The sequence below is a fragment of the Medicago sativa genome, chromosome 7, assembly GCF_051527215.1.
Source record: "Medicago sativa cultivar Bolivia chromosome 7, Bolivia_mono, whole genome shotgun sequence".
Classification (NCBI taxonomy): domain Eukaryota; kingdom Viridiplantae; phylum Streptophyta; class Magnoliopsida; order Fabales; family Fabaceae; genus Medicago; species Medicago sativa.
Genome location: NC_140755.1, coordinates 56,438,672 through 56,449,548, shown reverse-complemented (window position 1 = coordinate 56,449,548; position 10,877 = coordinate 56,438,672). Strand labels below are relative to the sequence as shown.

Below are 10,877 nucleotides of genomic sequence, written 5' to 3'. Positions count from 1 at the left end.
TATTACTAATTCAGAATCACCTCTAATAATTAAACATTTCGCCCCCAGTTCGAGCAAAATCTCTAAACCATTTATTAAGGCTTCATATTCTGCCTCATTATTCGAACAATATTGGCTAATTCGAAATTTATATTTGGTTACCTCATTTGTTGGTGAAACAATAACTATACCTATTCCAGAACCATTTTTATGACTAGACCCGTCGAAATATAATGTCCATGGAAATGTTTCGATGCCCCCAATCACAGGTTCTTCAATGGAATGATCAGCAATAAAGTCAGCCACTATTTGGCCTTTCACAGTTTTCAAAGATTGATAAGTTAAAGAATATTCTGTGAGTGCCAAAGCCCATTTACCAACTCTACTATGCAGAATAGGTTTAGATAACATGTGCTTAATAATATCGAAATGGGAATAAACATAAACATCAAAAGGCTTTATATAATGCTTAAGTTTCATACATGAAAAATATAAACAAAGACATAATTTCTCACTAGGATGATATCTTGTTTCAACATCACTTAAAACTCTACTAAGATAATAAATGGCTCTTTCTACACCATTTTCATCCTCTTGTGCTAACATACTCCCTATAGTTCTTTCAGATGATGCTATGTATAACTTCATCTTTTTGTCTTTCAACAAAGTTGAAAGAATAGGAGGATTAGATAAATATGACTTTATGTCTTCAAATGCCTTTTGGTGTTCAGGCTCCCATCTAAAAATTTCCTCTTTCTTTAATCGAAGTAATGACGAGAATGCTTGCGCTCTGCCACTTAGATTAGATATAAATCTTCTGAGGAAATTTATTTTGCCTAATAAAGACTGCAACTCTTTTTTGGTAGAGGGTGCTTTAGCCTCCATTATAGCTTTAGTCTTATTTTGATTGATTTCGATGCCCTTTTTATGGACAACAAATCCTAAAAAATCACCTGCACAAACACCAAACGCACATTTTAATGGATTCATTTTTAATCCATATTGTCTCATCCTTTCGAATGATAAACGTAAATGTTCTAAGTGTTTGTTTTCAGAAGATGATTTCACAACAATATCATCAATGTAAATTTGCATAAAATCTTCAATAAAATCATGAAACATTGAATTCATTGCTCTTTGATATATAGCACCAGCATTTTTAAGACCAAATGGCATTACTATCCACTCATAACATCCTAATGCCCCTGGGCATCGAAATGCTGTTTTAGAAACATCTTCTTCAGCAATAAATATTTGATTATAACCTGAATAACCATCAAGCATACTCAAATATTCGAAACCTGCTGCAGAATCTACCAACATTTCTGCTACTGGCATAGGATATTCATCTTTAGGAGTGGCGAGATTTAAATCTCTAAAATCAATACAAACTCTTATACTTCCATTTTTCTTTTTAACAGGAACTACATTAGCTAACCAATCAACATACCTTGCAGGTCTGATGAAGCCACATTTGAGGAGTCTTTCGATCTCTTCTTTTATTTTTGGTAGAATCTCTGGTGCAAACCTTCTTGGAATTTGCTTCACTGGTTTCTTGTCTGTCCTGATTGGCAATTGCAACTCTACTACCTTTCTACTCAAACCAGGCATTTCATGATAATCCCAAGCAAAGCAATCCTTGTAATTTTTCAACAGCGCCACAATTCGATCTCTGAAGCTCTTAGGAATCTTTGAACTTATGTATGTTGGTCTTTTTACAGAACCATCTCCTATATCCACTTCTTCAAGAGGATCTTGGGCCTTCATTTTTATTGTAGATCCCATTGGATCTTCTTCAAAACCCAAAGGTTCATCATCATAAATACAGTCTAATTTTTTATCATCAATGAGGTCATCAGAATTATTTTCTACTGAAGCATCGAAGACCTCTTCTTCTTTGGTTGTTTCAGCCAAATCGAAGTTTTTCTCGGCTACATAAGCCGTAATCTTTTCCCATATGCTGGGCTCAACCATCGATCAATTATTGATATCCCACCCAGTTGGTGAGATTCCATCTGCTGAATATTCTTGGTCATCAGTAACCCTCTTGTACGAAGTACTTCTTGTCTTCAGCAAATCTTTTTCCTTTACAGGTATCTTCTCATGGCAATCTTTATTGTTCACCACTACGAAGTCATCATCGAATGCAGTTTTCCAACGAAAACCCCATTCTGGTGCAAGTTTTACAAAGAATTTTTCTTCTTTAGTCGTAGAACTTGATGCATCATTTTCCATGAATGGTGCAATATATTGAAGCTGTTTGTCAAAGTTCTTTTTGTTGATATCTTGATTATCAACTTCAGCTTTGAAATAATAACTCTGATCAGCCTCAATATTCTCTACCAAACCATCTTTCCTCCAAATCACAATCCTTTGATGCATTGTAGAAGGAACTGCACCTACAGCATGGATCCATTCCCTTCCTAATAATGCATTGAAATTGGCTTTAGAAGGAACTACCAAAAACACAGTTGCTCTGGTTATGCTTCCTACTACCAATTCTAGTTCGATAGCACCAAGAGATTGTCCAGTAGAGCCCTCATAATTAGTGAGCACTACATTATGTGGTTTCAAATCACATTCAGAAATACCAAGTTTCCTTAGAAAAGATTGTGGTAGGAGATTAACAGTAGCACCACCATCTACTAACACTTTGTTAATTCCAACACCATTTAACTTAGCTTGAATAAACAAAGGCTTTAAATGAAGCTTCATGCTATCATCAGGTTTCTCGAACACTGCATGTTGATCTTCGATGCAGCCATTATTCATAACATAATAACACAGAGGCCTATGACGAGCCATTTCCTCAGTGAAATCACATTCATCATCATGATTGGTCTTCGAAGATACATCATACGCATATTCAATTGGTAGTACAGAAACCACACATATAATGTCAAGACTTGGTTCAGAATCTGAAAAAGTAGAAGTTAGAATATCATCATCCCCTTTGGGGATGTTTAAAGCAGAAGATAATGGCGGGAAAATTCTTTCAGTAGCTGGTTTTTTAACCATTTCGAAAACTATCGGTTGTTTTCCCTTACTTTTGTCATCATTAGTGACATCTTTCAAAACTCCTTCCTTTTTCTGGCGTTGAAAACGGCGCCATTGAGTTCTAGTCATAGGATTCTTACCTTTATAGTTATTTTTGTAAGCATACTTGTTAGGATTAGAACTCTCCGGTTGGTCCGGAACTTTGACAGCTCTTTTTACCCATTTTGTTGGTGGTGCTGGAGGCGCAGAATGACCAGTTTTCTTGCCCCCAGAGAAAACCCAAGTATCAATAGAAGACTTCGATGAAGGAACGAACGTCTTCTTATGATTCTTCACTTGATACTTCTCTGAAGTTTTCATCTTGTAAGGAACACCTCTTTTGTTAAAGCCAAATTTAGAACGGTTCTCGAACCACCCTCCTTTACGTTTTGTTTGAGGTTGATATCCTTCAACTGCTTTTGCAGCTTCTTTATCGAACACTGCACTGCATCGAGGACAAAGCATAGCATTGGTGTTAGATATTTTACATCGGTTTAAAAAATCAACCAAATCTTCTTCAGCCTTTGGATATGCTCTCTCCATTTCCTTGGCCAATTGATCTTCAGTAACCACTGGCTCTTCAATTTGATGGTCCTCAGTAACCATTTCTGTATCAATATTATCTGAAATTTCCACCATATTGATAGAAATACCAGCAAACATGGATTCTGCCACATTGGCAGAAACATCAGCAAACATGGACTCTGCCTTTTTCATAGGATCTCCATCCACTTGCTGTTTTGATTTCTCTCCAAATTTCAGCCTCCCTTCGTCAAGAGCTTTTTGTACAGAATCCCTGAAACGAGTACATCGAGATAAGTTATGACCTAAAAAACCATGGAATTTACAAAATCCTCTTTTCTTCCTTTGTTCCAAAGGAAGCAACTTCATATTAGGTGGCACTAATATTATGCCATCATTAACTAAAAGATCAAAGATTTCATCACTTTTAGTAATATCAAAAGTATAAGTTTTAGAAGGATATTTGTCACTCTTGGGATCTTCAGGATTTTTTCCATTGGATGGCCTCAACATTTTACAAGCATATGGAGGTCCATCTTTTAATTCTGCTAGGTTTATATCATTGTCTTCAATGATATCTAAACCCCAATCGATTTCGGATTCACTATCTCCTGTTTCTATATAGGCAATTTTTTCCTTTTTAGGAAATTTGTTATGAGTTCTAGTTTTTTCAGCTTTAAGTCTTTCAACTTGTCGAACTCTGTCTGCCAATTGGGCCATGTCTCTTAGGTATTGGGTATCTAATTTCTTTCGAACAGAATAATCGAGGCCACCAGCAGCCATTTCGACCAATTCATATTCTGGAACAGAAGTAAAACATCTAGCCTTAAGGAGACGAAACCTATTGAGATAATCATCGATTGTCTCATGACTTTTACGTCGAACACTGGCCAATTCTTTCAAACTAATCTTAGATTGACCCATGTAAAATTGTTCATGAAAGGCTTTTTCTAATTGGTTCCAACTATAAATTGAGTGAGGAGGTAAAGTTGTAAACCAAGTAAAAGCATTTTTTGTCAAAGAACTTGGGAAATATTTCATTCTCAAATTTTCATTTTCTGCAATATTTCCTGCTTCCATGAGAAACCTAGCAATGTGTTCGACAGTAGATTCATTAGTTTCTCCAGCAAATTTGGTAAACTTCGGAATTTTCCAATTTCTAGGCAATTCAGCGTCTAAAACATACTCAGACAAAGGAGACACAAAATTTGGTCTATGTAAACCCATATTCAAACCATTTTGGGCTAACAAAGCCTCGACAATACCCGCTATATTATTCTGACCATCGAAATTGTTTCGACGGGCTTGTAAAACCACTTGATCGGCATCTTGGTTTCTGTTAACCAAAATGGGTTGTCTTTCAGGTTCTGCCTGAACTTGTGGTTGTACTACTTGTGGTTGGACAATATTTTCATGATTTCGAACCACTGGTTCATCAGCAATTATTTCAATTGCCCTCAAATTTCGATTTTGAGGCAATTGGGTATTTTGGATTGGTGGAGCGCCAAAGAAATTGGCAATTCTTTCCATTTGATCAGACAACCGTTGATAACTAGTATTGGTGTCTCGAATTAAAGGATTTATGACAGTACCAATTTGTTGGGTCATCATATTAACCATATCATGATTAGTTTCTTCCATAGTTTGCCTAATGGCAGCCATAGAAGCGTTGGTTAAATTTTGTTGGGAACTTCTATATGTTGTAGATATCCCAGGACCAAAAAGTTGTGGTAATGATACATTTAAATTCTCTGAAAACATATTACCACTAGTTTGTAAGCCTTGCATCAATGATGATGGCATACCATATGGCATTGATCTATGATCCCAAACTCCTTGAATAGAAGTATTATTTGGATAATCATGGGAAGTTTGGGTAACCATCGAAGGTATGGCTTGAGAAATTACTGTGGCCATCGAAGGCATGGCCTGAGACGATGTTTGAGTGACTGTATTACTAATCGGAACAGCCTGTGATGTTCTAACATTCCCTGGGGATGAAACATCATCTTCAACCGTCACTTGATCCACATCTTCATTTGAAGATGTTGGATTTGTTTTCTTTTGGTTGTTAGCGCGTGTCATATTAAGAAGCAATTTCTTGTTTCTTAATTGCATACACAACAAAACAAACCAGAATTAAAAGAAACTCTAACAAAAACTATAAAAAAAAAAAAAAACACAAACAGTCCCACTGGGCGTGCCAATTTGTTTACGTTGGATTTTCGTAAACAACCGCTGGTTTACACATGGTAACTTGCAAGATCAACCAGTAAATCTTAGGACATATTGTGTTTGTTCTTGTTGTTAGAAATTTTGTGTTTTGGTGTCGAAAATATAAGAAATACAATAAAAACAATCGAATTCAATCCACTTGAACTCAATCGAACTTAACAAAGTAAAGTGCAAGAACACTTAAAGAAAAAAGGGTAAATTGCATTGATTAAATAAGAGTTGGTACACAGATTCATACATTGCAACTTGTGACTCGTTTCTCGCTTCCATACGGATACTTTGAGTGTAAGTTTGTATGATGGAATTGTGACCCGTTTTTCCTATGAAAAACTACTATTTATACTAAGTCTAGAAATAACTACACTTCTTTGAAATTCAAACTACAACTGCCACAAGTCGACAGTTTTACTTATTTGAAAACAAACTTAAAATACAAACTGACTTAAAGAATAACCGTTGATAACCACCTTCGAAAACTGCTTTATCGAAGTCTTCTACCATCTTCGAACCCATATTTGCTTTCAATACAACACTCTGTTCGAATCTTCTTTAAATCTAGGTCAACTATACTTTGACCACATTTATTACAGCTAGTAAAATATATTGGCTAACAAAGAGTTATCCTGATTCATCCAATGTGCATTAGTCCAACCTATAGTAACATAATTCGATGATTCCATTGGAGAACCATGAATTGGTTCGGGCGAACCGATTCGTGGTACTTTCGTGTATTGGTTTGCCGGAATTCGTGTGAAAATTCGCAGACACAAGCATAGCCCGAGTACCCGTAGAAAAATACGAAAAATAGAACTAAAAATAGGGAAGAAATAGTTTATGAAGATTATGATAAAAAGGAGGCAATCGTTGTTACATCAGGAAGAATTAGATCTAAAAATTGGGTTTAAAAAGGAGGCAGCCGTTGCAGTTACAGTAGGTAGAAGGAGGAAGATGATAATGAAATTAGGGTTTTTTTCCTGGACCATTATATTCCTTGGGCCGCTGGACTTCATTATATGGCCTGATGGACTGTTTTTATATGGGTTTGTAGGTCTATTTGAATTAAAATATGAATCCTACTCTCCCCTGCACTTTTCGCTCGCACCCAGCTGAACTGACCAAAATACCCTTGTGTTAGTTAACTAACGCAAGTGTAAAATTAACGACTTAAAATTTCGCTTGTTTTACACATGCGTGACTTAAGTCACGCCGCGTGAGTTAACTCACGCAAGAATTAACACCTGCGTGAGTTAACTCAAGCTGGTATAAAACCATTCAATTTTTCACTTTTTTGCACTATTATGCACATGACAACAAACCAAGTCACACATGATACACTTTTTCTCTCCCATTGTCACACATATTCATTATACTCGTTGGTTGTAAATGACTTGTCAAATCCATCACTTCTTTTATTAAATTCAAGTCAAGCAAGGTTGTAAATGACTAAGAAAAGTGAATGATATGCATCATAGTATTTTATTAATATGACTTAACTCCACCCACACATATGCACATATGCAGATAGTGCAAAAAAGTGATAAATTGAATGGTTTTATACCAGCGTGAGTTAACTAACGCAAGTGTTAATTCCTGCGTGAGTTAACTCACGCGGCGTGACTTAAGTCACGCATGTGTAAAACAAGCGAAATTTTAAGTCATGTTAATTTTACACTTGCGTTAGTTAACTAGCGCAAGGGTATTTTGGTCAGTTCAGCTGGGTGCGAGCGAAAATGGCAGGGGGGAAAAGCAGAATTCTGAAAATATAAGCTACAATTATAATCACTAGCAAAAAGACGGGCACTCACGTGCCCGTCTTTCCGCTCTTTTTACTACTCTAAAATTTTAAAATTATGAACTATGTTTTTTATTTATGAAATTTTGATTTTGATTAAAACTAAAAATATAAATAGAAAGGGTTTTTTAAGGATATAATTGGGATGATAAAAAAGTAAGTATAAATATACTCATTTAGTCTGTTACACTTTTTAAAAGATAAAGAAAAAAATCAGACATATATATATATATATATATATATATATATATATATAATTTTAGGTTTTTTTTTTCTTCAACCAAGACTGATATTTAATCTTAGGGTTATTTATTTCTAGTTGGGTCTGTATCTTAGGCTAACACAATTACACAAACTCAAATGTTCATTATTTTATAAATATTTAGTTAATAATAGTTTTTAAGTCTTTCTTTCAAAATAATAAAAATAGTTTTTAAGGCTTGTTTGTTAAGGATTGTAGAAAAAAGGTTGCTATTCAATTTTTTAGAAATGTTTTGCAAAATAAATATAAGCTATTTTTGTTTTTGTTTCTCATACTTAGAAAATGGGATAAAGGCTCAACGAACGGGTCAAGTCGAGGTTTACCAAGGTGACCACCACACGAGATACCTCGTATCAGAACGTGTTGTACAGGGGCATCTCAGGAATCATCATTTTCCCATCTCATATATTAACAAAGTGTCAACGTGCTCACCGCTTTAAAGCATAAACAATTTTTGAATAGCTATCAAGTTGTTTCTATTTATAGAGACATCATTTGAACCAGATAGTCAGCTAAGCCTATCTTGGATTTATATATTCTAAATACACCAAAATATTTTAGAACAAATAGGATTTATCTACTAGTGATCAAAGGAGCAAGCATAGGAACAAATAGAGCATATCATCATAATCAACCACTGTAAATAGGGGGCTTCACCCCCAGGTACCAACACATTACAGATTAACTACTTTTCTACTTGCTAACACCCATATCTACTTGGGTGTCAGATTACCTTTTTTATGTTTGCTTGGAAAATATTACAGTGAACACTTTGTATGTATTTGGTTTCGTATCTGGAATCCAGCCACTGGGATAATATCTAAAAAATTAGGATCTTTTAACCAGGGTCGCAATGGTTTATATTTCAGGCTCATCTTCACATTTGGGTATGATGATTAAATTGGAACTTATAAGGTGGTTCTCTTGTGTTCTAGTGAGCTGAAAGTTTTCAGCTCGAGTGATAATATTTGGAGAAAAATTTCAAGTTTTCCTCCTTTTGACCATGTTGTTACTCTTACCTTTAGTAAGAACGAAGGAGTGTATTTGAGTACCACTGTTAATTGTTTTTCCATTCGAAATAAGTTCATTTATAATTCCTATAATAAGGATATTAACGTTAACTAATTCATGATTATCTCCCTTGATCTTGGTACCAAGACATACAAGCAATTTCAGACCCCCTCGTGATGTTGATGAAGTGTCAGATGTTGAACCGATTATTGTTGTGTTGATGGACTGCCTTTGTTTTTCTCACTATATCTAGAGAACTCCTTTTGTTATATGGCAGATGATGCAATTTGGAGTCGAACAATCTTGGACTCAATTCATCAAAATCAGTTTTCAGAATGTTCAAGTAGATGATAGGTTTAGTGACAGGATTCATTATCAATCGTTTATGTTCCCCTTGTGTATTTCTGAGAATGGTGACACGCTAGTATTGGCGTGTTCTCGAAAAGACAAAGCAATTCTCTATCATTTGAGAGATAATAGAGTTGAGCAAGCTAGTGGTAATGAAATAAGATGGACTTCTGCCATGGATTATGTTGAAAGTTTGGCTTCAATTTGTTGAATGTAAGGTTCTTTATGATGATTTAGTTGTTCTAATTTGTTTGAATTCATGCGTGTTGTTTTGAAATCCTTGTTCTAATAGATTACTGCAAGTATATTTTGATGTTGACTTATTATATTGGTAAATGATTATCTATTTGCCTATTCATAAGTGTTTGGTAATCTCTTGATTGAATGATTCTTCTTTGTTTTTAGATTATTATAATGGGAAGATGATTCGTCCAAAAGGAAATTCAGTCTCTGTTAATAGTAGACTAAAAGGTTAAAGCAGGAAATAATTTAATGGGGGAATGACATGAATAATGTGGACTTAGAAAGATAAATCAATCGGAATATTTGCAGATTTTACTATGTTTACGCCGTAGGTTGGTTGAAGTCACATTTCCGTAGACGGAATTTTGGAATGAGGATAAACTACGGCTGCACTTTTGAGAATTATGCGTTCATTTTTTTCCTGTGTTTTGGTTTAACTCTTTGTATGTCCCTCTTGATGTGTCTTTTGGATATCTTTGAAAACGTTTGTTGAAATTTACCCCTAAATAATTTTCTGCGTTACAATTGTACTTTTGATTGTGTCAAGGCATATATCAGTATCCAACTCTATATCATAAATCAGGCTCATTTTTTGCGGAACAATTTTGGTTTAATAGGAATATTGTTTTAGTTGCACCACATATATTTGTTACTACGTCAATAATCTATATAGTTGGATGTTTTTACTTTGATATTTATGTGTGAAATTTTATGGATTTCAATTGCTCTTGGTATGAATCATTTTTCATTCACTTTTATGTTTTAAGTTCTCTGCATTTGATTTTTCTTTTTTCGTGAGATTGTCAATTCTTTAATTACTTTAATTAATGGCTATTGCTACAGAGGGAACAGTTTCATGGCTTGTGTTTAATCAGCTTGAGGATATAATAGACTTATGTTGTATTTTATTTGTGTTTTTCAGTTTGATTTGAATACAGCTTCGTACTCCAGGAAACCTATCTTGATTGATAATTGATTCATTTGAAGAATGTCATGGTCCCTCAAAGTTATTCCTACCGGATAGTGATTGTACTAAAACCTTGGGATGTAATATTGCATCTATATATATTAATTTACTATCATATGGTTTTGTTGATTTATAATTCCCTATCAAACTTCCAATTCTTTAAGCAAATTTCAGCAAGATTTACATCAATAGAACATAACATGGATTTTACTTCCAAAGATTTCTCTCTTTTTGTTTGTTTGACAGAATTCTAAAGATTTTATTTGAATGTCACTTTTTGAATTATTTGCATCTACCAAGCTTTGAGTCTTCTGAGAATTGTTTAAGGAGTTGACTTGCTAGTTTCTGCTTGACTGACTTGCTAGTTTCTGCTTGTCTGACTTGCTAGGTTCTGTCACTTATGTGAATTTGAGCTTATTGGTGATTGCTTCACTTTCAATGGTTGAATCATTTGTGTAGTTTCTTATGTATAATTATATTAT

The 10,877-nt window shown here is 34.6% G+C and overlaps 1 pseudogene across 1 annotated transcript; it reads left to right on the top strand.

Moving 5' to 3' along the window:
- The first annotated feature begins 3,676 nt into the window (after positions 1-3,676).
- LOC146906953 (F-box/kelch-repeat protein At3g23880-like) lies at positions 3,677-10,580 on the top strand (annotated as a pseudogene). Its single transcript, XR_015020177.1, has 3 exons — positions 3,677-3,786; positions 8,474-9,398; positions 10,351-10,580. The product of XR_015020177.1 is annotated as an F-box/kelch-repeat protein At3g23880-like (transcript).
- Positions 10,581-10,877: the final 297 nt, after the last annotated feature.